The sequence below is a fragment of the Pinus tabuliformis genome, chromosome J, assembly GCF_031772625.1.
Source record: "Pinus tabuliformis cultivar Carrire ecotype Pingquan chromosome J, CPIR1, whole genome shotgun sequence".
Lineage (NCBI taxonomy): Eukaryota > Viridiplantae > Streptophyta > Pinopsida > Pinales > Pinaceae > Pinus > Pinus tabuliformis.
In genome coordinates, this window is record NC_142295.1 from 844,927,784 (window position 1) to 844,944,414 (window position 16,631).

The window sequence follows — 16,631 nt, forward strand, 5'->3', positions numbered from 1 at the left end:
ACCTCGGATTAACCATTGTCGAGGAGCCAGGGGTCACTTGTCGGTAAACCTTGGATTATTGTCAAGGAGCCGGCAAGGGGATTGAGCTTGATACTCTGCCCTTGCGTGCTGTCGGAGTGTAGACTGTTCCCCTAGGTGTATTTGTTGCTGTTGGTAACCTTAGTGACCATTATCTTTAGGATTCTACCGGAGGTGACGGTGGAGGGAAGATCCCACTGTACCTGGAGCAGACGTCGGCTAGACTCACTTGGATTTTCCGGGGGGTTCACTTCACTCGAGACGGTTAAAGTGGAGGAACTTGTGCCGGTCTATTCATTAAGCAGGTTGCCGGGGTAACTGTTCCACCCTCCACTTCTGTACTGAATTCGGCGATGTTGGGCTTCATCACCAACTAGTGTTTTCGGTCCGGAAGGCTACTGTTTGTGTATGGTTTGACGCCCTAGATTCTTTAGGCGTATGATTCAAATTTGTTTGGTTCTTTAGAGACTTTAGGTGGTTTGCTTTGAAATTTTACTTTGTTTGTGTGTGCAGTAGTTAAAAGTTTTAACTGTGGCGGAATTACCGAGACAGTCCCGTAGACTTCGGGGCAAGTCTCCTGAGATTGTTACCGTGGCCGATTTGTTGAGGAAGTCCCGTAGATTGCGGGGCGAACCTCCTGAAGACGTCCCGAGTCATTACGAAGGTTTGAAAGTCCTTGTAACTCCTCCTAGTGGCAGTAAAGTAGGTTCACCTGAAGAAGGAGAATCGTCGTTGGTAGTCCATCCAGATTACCAAGGTCTAGAAACAGGTTATAATCCCGAAGCAGTTGCAGTTTCCGAGCTTGCTGGTAGTTTTTCATCTACTAGTGATATAGGCGAAGAACCTGAAGTATCTGAACCTGTTACTCCAACTTCTAGTGCACCGGATTCACCTAGGGTAGAAAGAGTCATTACCGAAAATCTTCCTGCTGGTTTGATAGCTATTGAAGAACTTGCTCCAGAGGAAGAATTAGGCGTATCTATCCTTGAAGATCAACCTACTATTGATCTAAGGGAGCGTGAATCTATCTTTTACAGTCCTCCTAGAAGTACTACTTGGTACCTTTCGTTAACCAATTATTTAGACAACTCAGGGATAAGTTTTTCTCCACCTCGTACTCCTTTTCCTCCTAGAGGTATTTATACTCCTGTAAATATGTCTGGTCAGTCGTCCGTGTTCACTCAATCTCCTGAATCTTTCTTGTACGGCGGTCCTTTTGTTCCCTCTGGGTATCAGTCACTTTCTGGTACTTTTGCGGGAGCATCTCCTCAACCCGTTGAACATGGGTTATTAGATGGAAACAATGGTAATAAACCGTTGGGCGTAGGGGACATTTACATGATGTCAAGTTCAGTTCCCGGTTCTCAACCTCAAGGTGGTCAATTACCGCCTGGGGGGCAGTCTCAATTAACGCCTGGGGGGCAACCTCAAGGTACACAAATTGCGTCTGGGGGGCAACCTCAAGGACAGTATGTACCCATAGTACAATACATTCCTCAAGGTCAACCCCAGCCTCAATATGTACCCTAGGGTCAACCTCAGTATCAGTATTTACCTCAAGGGTATCAACCTCAAGGTCAAGGTCAACCCCCGTATCAGTATTTACCTCAAGGTTATCAACCTCAAGGTCAATACTCGAGTCAAGGTTATCAACCACCTCAAGGTCAATCATATGTTCAAGGTACGGGAACTGTGCCTTTCAATTATCAATCCTATCCTCAATCCGGTTATGGATCTCAATATCCTCAACCTGTCATGGGTCAATACCTCGGAATGAACATAGTGTGGGATCCATCGCAAGTTCAACAGGTATTGTAGCCAAGTATACAGTTGTCATCTCAAGTTGGACAACTCTTAGTTGCTGGTCCATCCCAACAACCGGTCCAATCTAATGTTCCAACTTCTGTAACTTCGGTAGTTACTCGGCCGCCAATTGCACCTAGTACTCCATCTCAAACGGCTGCTGCAACTACCGCAACATCTGCTCCTTCCACCACACTTGCTTCTGGAGTATCGACAGCTCCGGTTTCTACTGTCTCTGCAACTACTCCTCAGACATCTTTACCATTGTCTGGATCTACGATTCAAACTACGGTTCAGATGCCTGTAGGACAACCTGGTTTAAGTACGGTTGTCACTAGTCAACCACAATTCGCTTATCAACCGTACCAGGGACAGTACCAATACGTGCCTGCTGTCTAACAGTCGGTTTACCAGTATCAACCGTATCCTGGGTACACTTATCAAAAACCTCAACAACCCCAGTACGGTCCGGTTAATCCTGGTTTTCCAGGAGGATATAATATCCCGAATGCGATTCCTATTCCAAGTTATCCTGGATATGCTCCTCCTGGGACTGGTCTTGTGACCCAGAGTTTTAGGGATCCTAATCGGTAGTTACCGTTTATCGCAACTTTGGATTTCCCAGACTTGTCGCGCCTAACGAACGATCTAATACAATATCTTCCGTTCTGGCCGCCAATGCCAAATAAGTTGCCCAGCGATATACCCAAGTTCGAAGGTAAGTCTGGAGAGGATCCGTCCAATCATGTGATGACTTACCACCTCTGGTGTGCTTCAAATTCCATCTCGGATGATTCGATCCGCTTACGTCTTTTCCAGTGTACGCTCATTGGTCTCACGGCCAAGTGGTACATTGAGTTACCACGGGCCTCTTTTTACAATTTTAGTCAGTTAGCTACCTCGTTCCTAACTCATTTTCAGTTGCCGGTCAGATATGATAATGGCACGGAACTGCTAACTTCACTAAAACAGTCGACGTCCACTTATATTTCCGATCATATCCATGAATGGAGACGTCGACAGCGATTAGTGAAAGTTTTTATTTCGGACCAAATCTTAGCTGAATGGTTTGTTAAATCATTATTACCGAAGATTACTGAAGATGTAGCTAAGGCCGGAGTAGTTACTGAAGAGCAAGTAATTGCTCAAGCGCAGTACCTTGACTTAGTTTACACTCAGTCAGGTACGTTACATGAAAAGATCCCAGATCTTCCAAAGTCAAATCAAATCGCTGCTGCTCCTTCGGGATCTCATGCTGCTGATGGCATGATTGGTACGGTAAATACTAAAAGCAAGAAGAAATCTTCAAAGAATTTTTCACCCATTATAACCTTACCAGATTCCCTGACAGGAGAGTCTTCTCTTGAAATTTCCACCGATATTCACGCTGTAGAGTCATCTACGGCTAAATCAAAAAACGGTGGGAAGAAGAAGGGTAAAGCAGACAAGACTCCAAAGGAGAAAACAGAAAAGTCGGAAACCAATGACGAAAAGCGCAAACCTCGATATCCTTGTCTAATTTGTGAAGAGGATCATTTTACGAGAGATTGCCCCCATCGGGCCGAGGTTGTGAAAATTGTCAAAGGTTCCTCAACTCCTGCTGTTTTGAAAGATCCATTTCCAAAGCAGGAGAGTAAGATGATAGGTTCTTCCTCGAGTGCCAGTGAAGAACCCATATTGATGATGTGTCATGTACGGATTGCGACTCGATCTCACGATTATGGTAGTAAAAGTCCTGTTGATGGATCGAAAGAATCAGAATCTTCTTAATCAAATCCATCAACCTCAGCTCCCGGTTCCGATCCACTACAGATCGAGAAACCTAACCCTGACTTAGTAATAAAACCGCCCGCCAAGGGTGTACTTCGAAGGTCTGCTTTCAATCCACATGCGAGAGCGGCCCAGAATTACAACATTGTTGAGGATTTAGCTATTTCACCCTCAGCAATGTCGGCTTTAGAAGTGCTGCAATCATGCCCAGCACAACGAAAATTACTTTTGTCGGCTATAGGAGCTGTTGATGTTCAGGACCCGAACCTGATAATCTTTGATTTAGAAAATAGTACACCGCGTCTCCCTCATCAAATGGCTTTCCAGATTCCAGTGATAGTCAAAAACAGGCCTATTCATCGGACTGTAATTGATGAGGGCGCTTCCACGTGTATTATGTCGATTCAGTGTTGGAGATCACTTGGTTCTCCTTCGCTGAACCAATCCCCGACAATTCTTAAGGCCTTTGATGGCCGTGGGTTCCATCCATTTGGCATTTTACAGGATTTGCCTATAGGGGTTGAAGGAAAAACCGTTAGTCTAGATGTGGAGGTGGTTGATGCCCCTCTAGACTACAACCTTCTTTTGGGTCGAAGTTGGTCTTACGCTATGACAGCGGTCGTTTCATCGGTCTTCAGAGTCATAAAGTTTCCACATAATGGCAAGATCGTGACAATAGACCAGCTGGCTTATTTTTCATCTGACCCAGCCTCTTCAGAGAGTATCCAGCATGTCGGTAAAACGACTATCCCTTATAAGGATGTTGGCGTAGGATTAGTTAAAGATTCCAGTTTACTGGGAACTTTTCCTTTTCCTCCAATCAACACAGACCCTTCATTCGCATTCATTCATATGATTACGTCAGATACTATAATTTACGATGATCCTTGGATTGTCTCATCTGAATCTGAGATAGACTCATTCGGTGATGCAATGCCTTTGAGTCCATATGAAATTGCCTATGAAGCCGTGCAGTCTTTTTCCGACCCAAGTTCAACCCAAATCGACCAAATGAATGTGGTCCGTGAGGAATCCCTTTTCGCGTCAACCTCGGAGTTAATAACGTTTCTCGAAGTTGTGTCATCTGACGAACAACTTTGTGAAGTCCTGTGTGTAGACGATTTACCATGGGAAGATCTCCATCATAGATCCTCATTTTTACCTGAGGATGATCGTTTTGAAAACGATTTCTCATCAATTTTTACAGCTGAATATGTCAAAGACGCTCAGAGTCCAATGAAACATCCTGATTCAGAGCTGAATTTGGGAAATGTTTCTCGCACTATTCCCATTGACATTTCAGTGAAGCCCGGAATTGTTGAACACATTCATATAGGTGCCTCGTGTTCAGATGACGAAATTCAAATATACAAGGCCCTATTTCAAGAATTCTGCGACGTGTTTGCCTGGTCCTATGAGGAAATGCCAGGAATTGATCCCTCCATTGTTGTTCATGAGATCAAGACTTACCCGGACGCTAAACCCGTTCGGCAACGTCTGCGTCAGATACACCCTCGGAAAGCAGCTGCAATTAAAGCAGAAGTTGAGAAGCTGTTGAAAGCAGGTTTCATTTATCCGATCCCGTTAACGGATTGGGTATCGAATATTGTTCCAGTTAACAAAAAGCAGGGAACAATAAGAATATGTATCGACTATAGGGATATCAATCGTGCTTGTCCCAAGGACAACTATCCCACGCCCTATATCGATCAAATAATTGATGATTGTGCTGGCAGTGAAATATTTTCCTTTATGGACGGTTTTTCCGGTTACAACCAAATCAATATTCTACCTGCCGATCAACCAAAAATGGCTTTCATTTGTCCATGGGGGACATTTGCTTATTGCAAATTACCTTTTGGGCTTAAGAATGCTGGAGCCACTTTTCAAAGGGCGATGTCTTATGCATTTCATGACATCAAGCACATTGTGCAACCGTATCTCGATGATTTGCCCGCTCACTCCTTACGTCGAGCTGATCACCTTGTCCATTTACGAGCAATTTTTATGAGGTGTAGGCATTATCGTATACGGTTGAACCCACACAAATGTGTCTTCTGCATCGAAGTGGGACGATTGCTGGGATTTGTAGTTTCAAAAGCCAGCATTCGCGTCGATCCCTCGAAGGTCGAAGCTATCATCAAATTGCCTCCTCCTTCGAGTCTGCGCCAACTCCAAATTTTGCAAGGGAAAGCAAACTTTTTACGCCGATTCATTCCTAACTACGCCGAGATTACCAAGGGTTTTACCCGGTTGTTGAAACAAAATGCTCAATTCTCTTGGGATGAGATAGCTCAGAAATCTTTTGATGCGCTAAAGCACGCGTTAACCCATGCACCGTTGCTGCATCCTCCCAACTACAACCAGGATTACTTTTTGTACCTCGCCGCTGCTCATTCCACCATTGGAATGGTCTTAGTACAGGAAGATGAATTCGAAACGGAACATGTGATATATTATCTTAGTAGGACGTTAAATCCCACTGAGCTAAAATATTCGCATGTGGAGAAATTGGCCCTGGCAGCTGTTCAAGCTGTCCAGCGTTTTCGTCATTACATTCTTCTCCGTAAAACTACAGTCATTTCGGATTGCAACCCTATGATTTACATTTTGACTAAACAATTGCTAGGGGGCAAGTACTCTAAATGGATTGTTATCTTGCAAGAGTTCGACTTGGAGTTTGAAAAATCTAAGTCTAAGAAATCTTTAGTTTTTGCGGAATTGATGTGTGACTTCCCGCGTGCTGACACGGAAACTGTGGCAGAGGAACCCATTGCGGACGAATCTCTGTTTCTCATCAGCACTTTAGATCCGTGGTATGGGGATATAATTGTCTATCTCCAAACCCAATCCTTTCGGCCCGAAGCTTCAAAGTCGGAACGTCGGAAAATTCGATTCCAGTCCCAATAGTACAAAATTATTGGAGATACTCTTTATCGTCGTGGGGCAGATTTGGTTTTTCGTCGTTGCTTAACTCATGAAGAGGCAGAAAGGGTTATGAATGACTGTCATTCTGGAGCGTGTGGCGGTCATATGTCTGGGTATGCCACAGCTCAGAAGGTGTTGTGTGCTGGCTACTTCTGGCCGTCCATGTTTAAAGATTGTATCATTGCGGTCCGAAAATGCCACAACTGTCAAGTGTTTGATCGCAAGATGCGCGCACCACCTGCTCCTCTCCACCCTATAATTGCCGTTGGTCCTTTTGCTAAATGGGGTATCGACTTTATTACATGTAACCCTCACTCGGCCGGGGGGCATGCGTATATCATCCTTGCGGTTGATTATTTTACTAAGTGGGCCGAGGCGATGCCTACATTCGAGGCAGACGGCAAGACAGCTGCGATTTTCATATTCAATCATATTATTGCTAGGTTTGGTGTCCCACAAGCGATAATCACTGACCATGGGCGCCATTTTCGAAACATTATGATGACAGAACTTACAAGCCAGCTTGGTTTGCGTCATGATAGTTCTACTCCTTATTATCCCCAAGCAAACGGTTTGGTTGAGTCCATCAACAAAGTTCTAGTTATCATGACCCGACGAATAATTGGTATTCATCGGTCGAATTGGCACAACATGTTATTTTCAGCGCTTTGGGCGTACCGAACCTCAGTGAAAACATCAACAGGGTTCACTCCTTTCCAACTATTTTATGGTTTGGGAGCAGTGTTGCCCATTGAATGTGAAATCCCATCACTTCAAATGGCTATCGAATTACTTCCAGCTACTTCCGAAGAGGAGAAGCGTCTATTATACTTAGCTAAATTAGATGAGACTCGACGTGACGCTGCATTGGCAAACGAGACTCACGCAAAAAGAATGAAAGCTCAGTATGATCGCAACGTGACCCCTCGTAATTTTTCGGAAGGAGACCTAGTGCTATTATATGATCAAGCTAACGATAAATTAGGTGCTGGCAAATTCGTTCCCATGTGGCATGGGCCCTACATTGTTAAGCGAAAGCTAGCAAAAGGGGCCTATGAGCTGGTAGATTTTGATGGGGACTCTTTGGGTAAGCCCAGAAATGGACTTTACCTAAAGAGGTATTATGCTTAAATGATGGGTATGGAGATTTAGTTAGGTTAGTTTTTCTTTCTAGCTGGTGTGTTTGTTAGTATAGACAGTGTGCTTAGCTTAGAGAGTGTGTTTTTCGTCGTTATTCTGGCTTATCTTGGTTTTACTCTTGATATTGCAGATGTCGACGCCTCTCCAAACGTACATTGGATTTGTTGATGGTGCTTGTCGTAGTACACAGAATATCTCTTCCGCAGCTTGGGTTATCTATTCTCCCTCTGACGAGTTAGTTTCTATGCATGGGGTGAGCCTCGGTCAAACAACAAACAACATTGTAGAATACAGTGCAGTGATTGAGTTATTATCTGAATCTGTTTCATTTGGGATTCGGAGTTTGATAGTGAGGTTAGATTCTGAACTCGTTGTATTACAGCTTAAAAGAGTATATGCCATTAGAAATCCAGTGTTATTAAGGTTATTTTTGAGAGTGCGCCTCTTGGAACGTGAATTTGATTACATTGAATATCAACATATTCCAAGGTCATCAAATACGTTAGCAGATGCAATTGCTTCTCGAATGTTAGACAGACATTTGCGATAATCGTAAATGTAAATTTAAAAACATTTCATCACACATGTTCAACAAGATAAGCCGGTAATAATGATATATATATAAGAGTGTGTCAAAATATACATCGTCTTCGATCATAGGTTGAAAAACACCTTATGATCGGCAAAAATGATAAGTAAAAAAAACCAAAATGTCACATGTGTCTACAAAAAGTGACTAGCCAATCATTGGTGGTGCTCTCTATACGAGACTACTGCCCGCGCTACCCTACACAGGAACCTCCTGAAAGGTCCTGGGACTGCGACCACATAGCGCTGAAGTCGGATAGGAATATCGTCTATAGTCGTCTCTGGTATGTCCGCCGTAAGACGCTCTAGGTCCTGTTCCAACTCGGCTAAGGTCTCTGCATCCGCATCCTATGGGGCTGGTGCTGGTGCAACTGGTACTCTTCTCTCGAATGGCCGGAGATTGGCCGGACGTTGTGGACCTACATCTGCATTTTGAAAATTGTCACTGTCAGTTTTGGGACGATATAAAAAACAAAAAAAATATAGATAATTTAAAAACTTGTGAAAAATGAAGTACCTCTGTCGTCCCATTGTTCTCCCTGTGGAAGAACCATGTCCGGATCACCGCGAAAATCCACTCCGGCATAAGGAAAGTCCTGGATCGCAAAGACCTGGCCCTCCAACCAGTGAAAATAACCCGCAGGAAATCGGACAACTCCCACTCCCTCATCAGGATGCCGGGCCATCACCGCAACCCATCGCATCAACTTTGGCTCCCGAGGAGGCCCAACTGCAACAGTGAGATGCTGTGGGATCAGCATCGGAACCCTCTCTAGGGCAAAGCTCACAACTAGAGGCCCATACCCAAAGGTCTTTAATTGCCCGTTCTTTGCCCTAGTCAGTTGGCCCTTCATATTGGCCAACACAGCGTCGCACCAGTTGAAAATGGTGCCTTGGTAGCAATCAATCGCCATCCGCATTTGGGACCCGGTGGCAATATGCAAAGCGGCTGCGCCGCAGAGTCTGGTAACTGTAAAGGCAATTACCATAAGTTCAGGCAGGGATATGTATTTGATTTCTATCCCTTTCTCCTGGTTTTGATTGTTGCACCACTCTAGCCGGAGGCTAGCAAGGGATTGGCCACCCGGCCTAGTCCTGGACAGAGTCAGTTGCTCGCCCCTATTAGGCAAACCAGTGAGAAAATATATGTCAGAGGGATCTATCTCGAGCTGGTGCCCTCCGATGTAGAAGCATTGATCCTGAACATTCCACCTTTCAACCAGCCATTCTAAGAATCGCACCTGGGCCCTCATGCCAGGTATGGCCCAGTATTTGTAGAGACCGCATGCCTTCAAAGCATCAATGGAAGGTTGATGATCTATTGTGGCGAAATCGACATCTTCGTGTTCTCTTTCGCGCCAATCAAGCATGGTGGGCAATCTACACACCAAAAAACATTCATTAGAATTCATTAAATCAAGAATTGATGATTAGGTTTTGAGTTTGGGGTTTTGAAAATCACTTTGCGCGGAGTACGCACCCCACGTTCAGAAAACAGAGCGTGGGTACGCAGCTATTCTGAAGGTGGGCTGTGTACCCCGACCATTTTCCCAATGGAGAAAATGTCGGGGTATGCAGGTCACCCATGGGGCACCTGCGTACCCCGAAAAGCGCATCTTGAAACCCCAAAGCCCCCAAAAAATCAAACTAGGGCTTAAAATGAAATTCTAAATGGATGAAAACAAAGAGGAGGATGTTGTGAAATACCTGAAAGAGACGGCGCTCGATTCCGACGGTCGGATTCTCCGCAAAGTCCACGGGAAGTTTCTTGTCAAAAGCCCTTTTCTCTCCCTCAACAGTAAAATGGTAAAAATGACATGGTAAAAAGTCTTTTTATAGGTTTTTTGGATAAATGAATGCTAAGTTTGTTTATTTTTCACCGTGAAAGGATATTTTTCAATGTATTTTTGCCTATCTTAAACAGGTATGAGTAATGTGTTGTTTTTGTGCAGGACAAAAGGACTTTAGGGTAAATTATCATTTTTCACGAACCAAAACATCAGAGTCATCTTTTAAGCCCTTTTCTGACTCCTAAAACATGAAAAGATTGCCGAGCGTTTCATTTACACTCGTTAAAACGGAATTAAAAGACGGTCCCCTTATAGCCCTTTTCTGACCATAAAAACAAGAAAAGATCGCCGGGTTTTTGTCATTTCAAACTCGATACTGGAAATAAAACGACGTGTCCTTGATCACTTTTTACTTTTCAGGTCAAAGGCACTAATCATGAAAATACTCCTTGGTCGCAAGATCAAGCGGTTCTCTCAGGTATTATTTTATACTTTTTCGGGCTTGGGAGACACAAATTTACGAAAAAGTTCAACCCTGGAGTCTTCTTAAGTTTTTTCAGACTCTCTAAAATTGAAAAACGCCGAGTTTCTCCTATACTGGACTCGTTAAAATTTCACAGTAAAGGACCTGTTCGATTACAAACAAGAACGGACCACTCCTTCTTAGGGTTCGAATTAAAACTAAGTTGGACTCATCCGAAGGATGAGCTTATAATCAAGCATATGTTATCCTCCTCAAGCTTGTAAAAAATAAAGAGGTACTTGCCAGAAATGGTGGGGGAAAAGAGAGAAAAATGAGCCCATTTGTTATCCTTTGTCTCAGAAGAAGCCTTATTACCACTCTTGAACATGACACTTTTCATTCACCTGGGTTGGGAAATCCTTTGCCTCACAGTTGATCAAACCACATCGAAAGTCTTTAGCTGAGTATTAACTTTGGGTCAAATGTCACCAAGCCATTTGTCGTGTCGTTATGTGTTCAAGAGGTCTCTGCAATAAACATTCATCTGCAAAATACTCGTCATCCATTTTGACCATCCCTGAGTCAGTCCTTACAGCTACATTTCTTCAACTTGATCTATGATTTCGTGTTGTGGGCTTGCCTGCAACAGGTCGCTTTCTATCGACATCAGCACCTTATCTAGAAAGATGACCTAGGAATCGTCAGTACCTTGGAGTCTGCATGCATCAATGGCAGGTTTCTCGCCTTCGACGACAGTTTACATCATTGACTTTCGATCGAAGGATTCCGTGACATGTTCGACATCAACTCATTCATTCACATCTCATGGATTGTACTGGGTACTTTGAGAACCATTGACATCACTGGTGTTCTCTCTCACGCTTGTTAACAGTTTACATCATTGACTGGTAATCAAGTGGATTCTACCATGTTCGACATCAACTCATTTATTCGCATGGATAGAATCGTACCTGTTCGGGAAGTAGAAATGAAGACCCTGGATCTAGTTTCCACCATCCAGGCTACGAGGAGTTTTGTATTCATTATAACAGTAGACTAATTATAAACAGATGGCTGCGTCCATACTGTGTCTACAAAAGTCTATGATTATGATGTACTGCAGAATCATTCCTGTATCAGAGCAGTAGATAGTCAATTATTTAAAGTTTTCAATCTGAGTATGGGAATGCCTACCTCAGCGATGATATGATCTTATATATGTATTTTGTGTTGAATACTTGCAGGTTCTGACCGGGCTCTCCACAAGATAATCCTTGAAATGATAAAGTACTTCACCCTTCCTAGATGATATAAAACCCTAATCTACTACAGGCTTCGCACTTTAGGGGGCAATCTGTTACACTAAAAAATGTCACCATGACTATTTGCAGTTAGTATGGCTCCATCAACTGTCATACTATCCTCCTTGGCAAGCCTCATGCCTCTGCTCTCCATGTCAAACTCCAAAAAAGAGAGAAAGTCATTAAAAATCTATATATCTCTGGGTATGCAGTTTCTCTTAGCCTTACCTGCGTGTACGCACCCCAAGTTCACAATACCTGCGTACATGTACGCTCTGTCTGTAAAGCAATGGGTGCGTACTCCTGTAAAGGTCAAAAGGCGCAAGTTTCACTCCAAAAATGTTACTTGTAGTCATTTCTAGAGCCTTCTAGAAACTTGTTTGACGTGTATGAAGCGCCTCCAGATGGTTCATGTATCCCTACCATAGAGGAACTTATCCCATCAAGAGGGGAGCTATCCCATCCAAAGAGGGGCTTATCCCATTGATGGTGGACCTGAATAACTTCCTCTATAGCACTATAAATACAGGCATTGGGCCAGAGGGAGGGGAGGTTGAAAGCTGAACATTCCTAAGGGTAGATGCTGCTAGAATTAGGACTCCCTTGTAAAGCTTGAGAGGAGAGATTCCCATCCTTTCCTAGCCTTATTTGAGAGTGGGTGAGCTGATCAAAGTAAAGGAAAACTCTTGCTGGACCCTAGGAGGGACTTGCGCAACACCAAGGCTCAGGTTGTAATGGTTCCTTTTGTTACCTTTTAATGCAAATGAACTTATTTTTCTCAATAGATTGTTATTCATGGTTTGTTTCATATACTCCTTGGTCTGTATGATGGATATGTATTGTTTTATGAGTTTATCAGGTGCTATTTAATCTTTTGGCTTGTTAGTGAATGCAGGTTTCAAAGAGAAGGAGGAGCTCACCCGGATCAGCGAGGCTGGACTACTACAAAGCGTTGGACTAAAGGTATGTTAAAAATCTCCTGATTACTTGTATTTTCAATGCATGTTTAGAGAAAGGTAGGATTTATTTGTCTTGTTTGTCACTAGAAAGCTTTTGCTTCTAGGGAGGTCGGTTGTGTCCGCACTGTCGACTCTTTCCGCATGACACCCATGCTTGAATCACTTAAACATTTTGCATATATCTTAGATCTATAATGGCTTAACTTCAAAAACTCTTGTCGATCTAAACAATAGATTGACCAAGAAGACTAAAGAAATGATATAATTAACGAAACAATCTTGTGGTTTTAAGTTTATTTCATAGCTTCATTATTGATTAGGGGTTTGAAAAACTTGACATTGTATCTTGAAAATTCTATATAATTCATGATCTCATGACCCACATGCATTAAATCGATAACCAAGAATGCTTAATGAATTTCCTCTTTTTGGTTTGTCAACTTTTGAGGGTTCGAGAATTGGTTTGACATATTTGGCACCTATTCTCTTTAACGTTCACTTGTTTTGTGCTCTACACCAAATATACACCTAATCGATGGTAAATAATCCTCAATGACTTGCTTAAAGAACTTAACGTTTCACCTTAAATGCAATTTACACCTGCTAGAATTTACTATATGGATGAAGGTTTCAAGTCTGATTTTTCTTGAGTTTCTCAAATTGGAAGTCAATTCATGCTTAAAATATATTCATAAGATAAATCGACACTGGAAAAGGGTAGGCGATATTCTCCTTTTAACATACTTTTAGCCATTCATTTTTTGGAATATTTTATGTGGTTTAAGTTTGGTTTAATAGCAGCAAAATAAATTTTATCTTTTGACATAATCATTGGTTATAAATCTGATGTCCTAAAGGGCTTGATAACAGAATTAAAACTCCATGAATGGTTGGGATCTTTACAGTTGAATTTGTTTAGACTTATTTCATGGCTATCGTACTCTAAAGCTAAACAGATTAGCAGACTTGGCTTGATAAAGACTCAACAAGGCAGAAGAGTGTTGAGAGTTTGACTCATCTAAGGAGAAGCTTGGTAAAAACTTGGCAAGTGAAAAAATGTATTATCTTTCAGAAAGGGTTTTATCCTGGAAACATCATGCATAACGTCTTTAAGTAGAAAAACTCCCTTTCTCTCCTGTGATACAGAATCTACTTTGACATTGGTAAAGTGAAAATGGCCACAGTATGGCAGGAAATACTTGAAAAAAAATTGAAGAGTGGCTTCACTTGGCTGAGAAAAAGCAACCATACGTGAATCTTGATTTGGACCCAGTTTTACTTGTGCCTGGCATAGGGGTTCGATATTAACAGCCATGAATGAAAAGGGCCACAAAGAGCGAGTTTGGGTTCGTCTTTTTGCTGTTGATCATGAATTTCGAACAAAGCTTTGGTCCCTTTATGATCCTAGCACTAGAAAAACTATGTCCTTGGATCCAAAAACAATGATTGAAGTCCTGAAAGACAGATTTGGACTATATTCTTGTGACATTCTGGACCCTGATCTGATTATTCTTGGAGTCCAGATTGATGTTGCTATAAATGCTGGAAATTTTGGGGGACCTGCTTTCAATGACAAGGGCTAGTGTGTGGGAATTGCATTTCAATCACTTAAACATGAAGATGCAGAAAATATTGGATATGTTATACCAACTCCAGTTATTACACACTTTATCACGGATTATGAATGCTCGGGAGACTACGTAGGATTTCCCATACTTGGAATAGAATGGCAGAAAATGGAGAATCTTGATTTGCGTATTGCAATGGGAATGATGTCTAAAAAGAAAGGTGTTTGTGTAAGAAGGGTAGAACCAATAGCTCTAGCAGTGAAATTATTAACATTGTCAGATATTCTTCTAAGTTTTGATGGAATTGATATTGCTAATGATGGAATTGTTCCTTTCAGGTGTGGTGAGCGCATAGGTTTTAGCTACCTTGTTTCAAAGAAGTACACAGGAGAGCATGCCAGAGTCAAAATTCTACGTGATTCTGAGTATCATGAATTTGATATCAAGCTTTCTACTCACAAATGCCTAGTCCTTGCACATATAAAGGGGAAGCCTCCATCTTATTACATCATAGTTGGATTTGTATTTTCAGCTCTATTTGTGCCATACCTTCATTTTGAATATGGAAAATATTATGACTACGATGCTCTAGTAAAACTGTTGGACAAGCTACTGCATTCTATGGCACAAACAAAAGATGAATAGTTGGTGGTGATTTCTCAGGTTCTGGTTGCAGATATAAATATTGGTTATGAGGATATTGTCAATACACAGGTCCTAGCTTCCAATGGAGTGCATGTGAAAAAAAACTCAAGCATCTTGCAGAAATGGTGGAAAACTATGAGGATGAATTTTTGAGATTTGACCTCGAGTATCAACAAATTGTTGTTTTGGCAACAAAAAAAATCGAAGGAAGCAACTCCTGATATTCTTGCAACACATTGCATACCTTCAACTATATCTGATGATTTGGAAACGTGAATCAGTTTTCCATAGGTGACATTCCTTACATTCTAATTTGATTATTCGGATGAATATTATTTACTACTTCCACGACATGATAGGAAAGATGCTAGGTTAGGGATATCAAGAGGGTCCTACTCTCTTTGGTTTTGGTTATGACTTTCGACAAAGTAACAGGCTTCAAGAAACAATTAATCGTTTAAGATCAAAGTTAGAATTCATACATAAATCGTCTGGAGGAAAGAAAGTAACCATCATAAGCCATTCAATGGGAGGTCTTCTAAATAAATGTTTTCTCTCACTCTATAATGAAGTATTTGAGAACTATGTGAACACATGGATAGCCATTGCTGCACCATTTGAAGGTGCACCTAGATTTATAATGGACTTTTTTCTAATGGAGTTTCATTGTAGAAGGATGGAAACAAGATCTTTTCATTTCTAAGTGGAGCATGCATCAACTATTGTTGAGGAGAATTATAATGAGAGCTAGCTTGAAATAGTCACTTCATTGTCATGGCAAGCAACGACTTTTGTAAATCCAGACACAAGCAAAGGAGGAGTCTTCTTCTTCTCTTGGTAATGAGTCTGTGATATTTGCAGAGAAACTTCATAATGGGGGAGGAGGCCCACGAAAAAAAATGTTATTATTGAGGGGTCCAGTAGTTAGGAAGCTGAGAAAAAATCATTTCAGCAAAGGATTAAAGAGCTGGAATCTAAAATAAAGGAAATGTATAGGAAAAGACTAAAGGATCTCAAGGCCAGCGACAGGGCACTTGCAGTTTTTGCTTCAAAGGAGGAGGAATGGAGATGCAAGAAAAAAACAACTGGTAAATCAACTTGACTTTCAACACTTTAACAATAATGAAGATATTCATATCAAGGATGAATCCGTTGCAGAAACCAACTGGAAAGTAATTAGCCATAGCAGGTATGTAGCAGAGCCTAAACGTAAAAAAAATAAGGCGTAGTGTATGCTTAGAAATTCTCTAGCAAAGATGGAAGAGTGGAAATTAAAAGCCCAAGAGAAGAAACATGTGGAAGCTACCCTTAGAAGCGTTACGGAAGAAATGATGAGACTTCAAAGGAAGATAGAGGAAAAGGATGCTTTTATACTATCTCAAATATTTGAGAAGGATGCCGCTGGAGTCAAAGATTCAGTTCAAGCTGAGGTTGGAGCTAAGGAAATGGAGTTGTCCAGGGCTAAGAATCCTTCGTGGCGTTACACAGATGACGTTAGTAGTAGAGAGCGAGAGGCAGAGGAATGGAATAGGTTGTATTTGGGTCTCAAGCTTGAATTGGACAATCTTTGGATATACAGGGCAAATGCATAGCTTCAGGGCGTTGAAGTGACATCAAGATCATTAAGGGAATTGTCTGCTCAAAGAATGTAAAACATA

At 42.0% G+C, this 16,631-nt stretch overlaps 2 pseudogenes; both read left to right on the plus strand.

Moving 5' to 3' along the window:
* Nucleotides 1-15,734, plus strand: part of LOC149229340 (lecithin-cholesterol acyltransferase-like 4 pseudogene) — a 31,454-nt pseudogene extending 15,720 nt beyond the window's left edge.
* On the plus strand, nucleotides 14,269-15,259 carry LOC149229341 (protease Do-like 9 pseudogene; annotated as a pseudogene).
* Nucleotides 15,735-16,631: the final 897 nt, after the last annotated feature.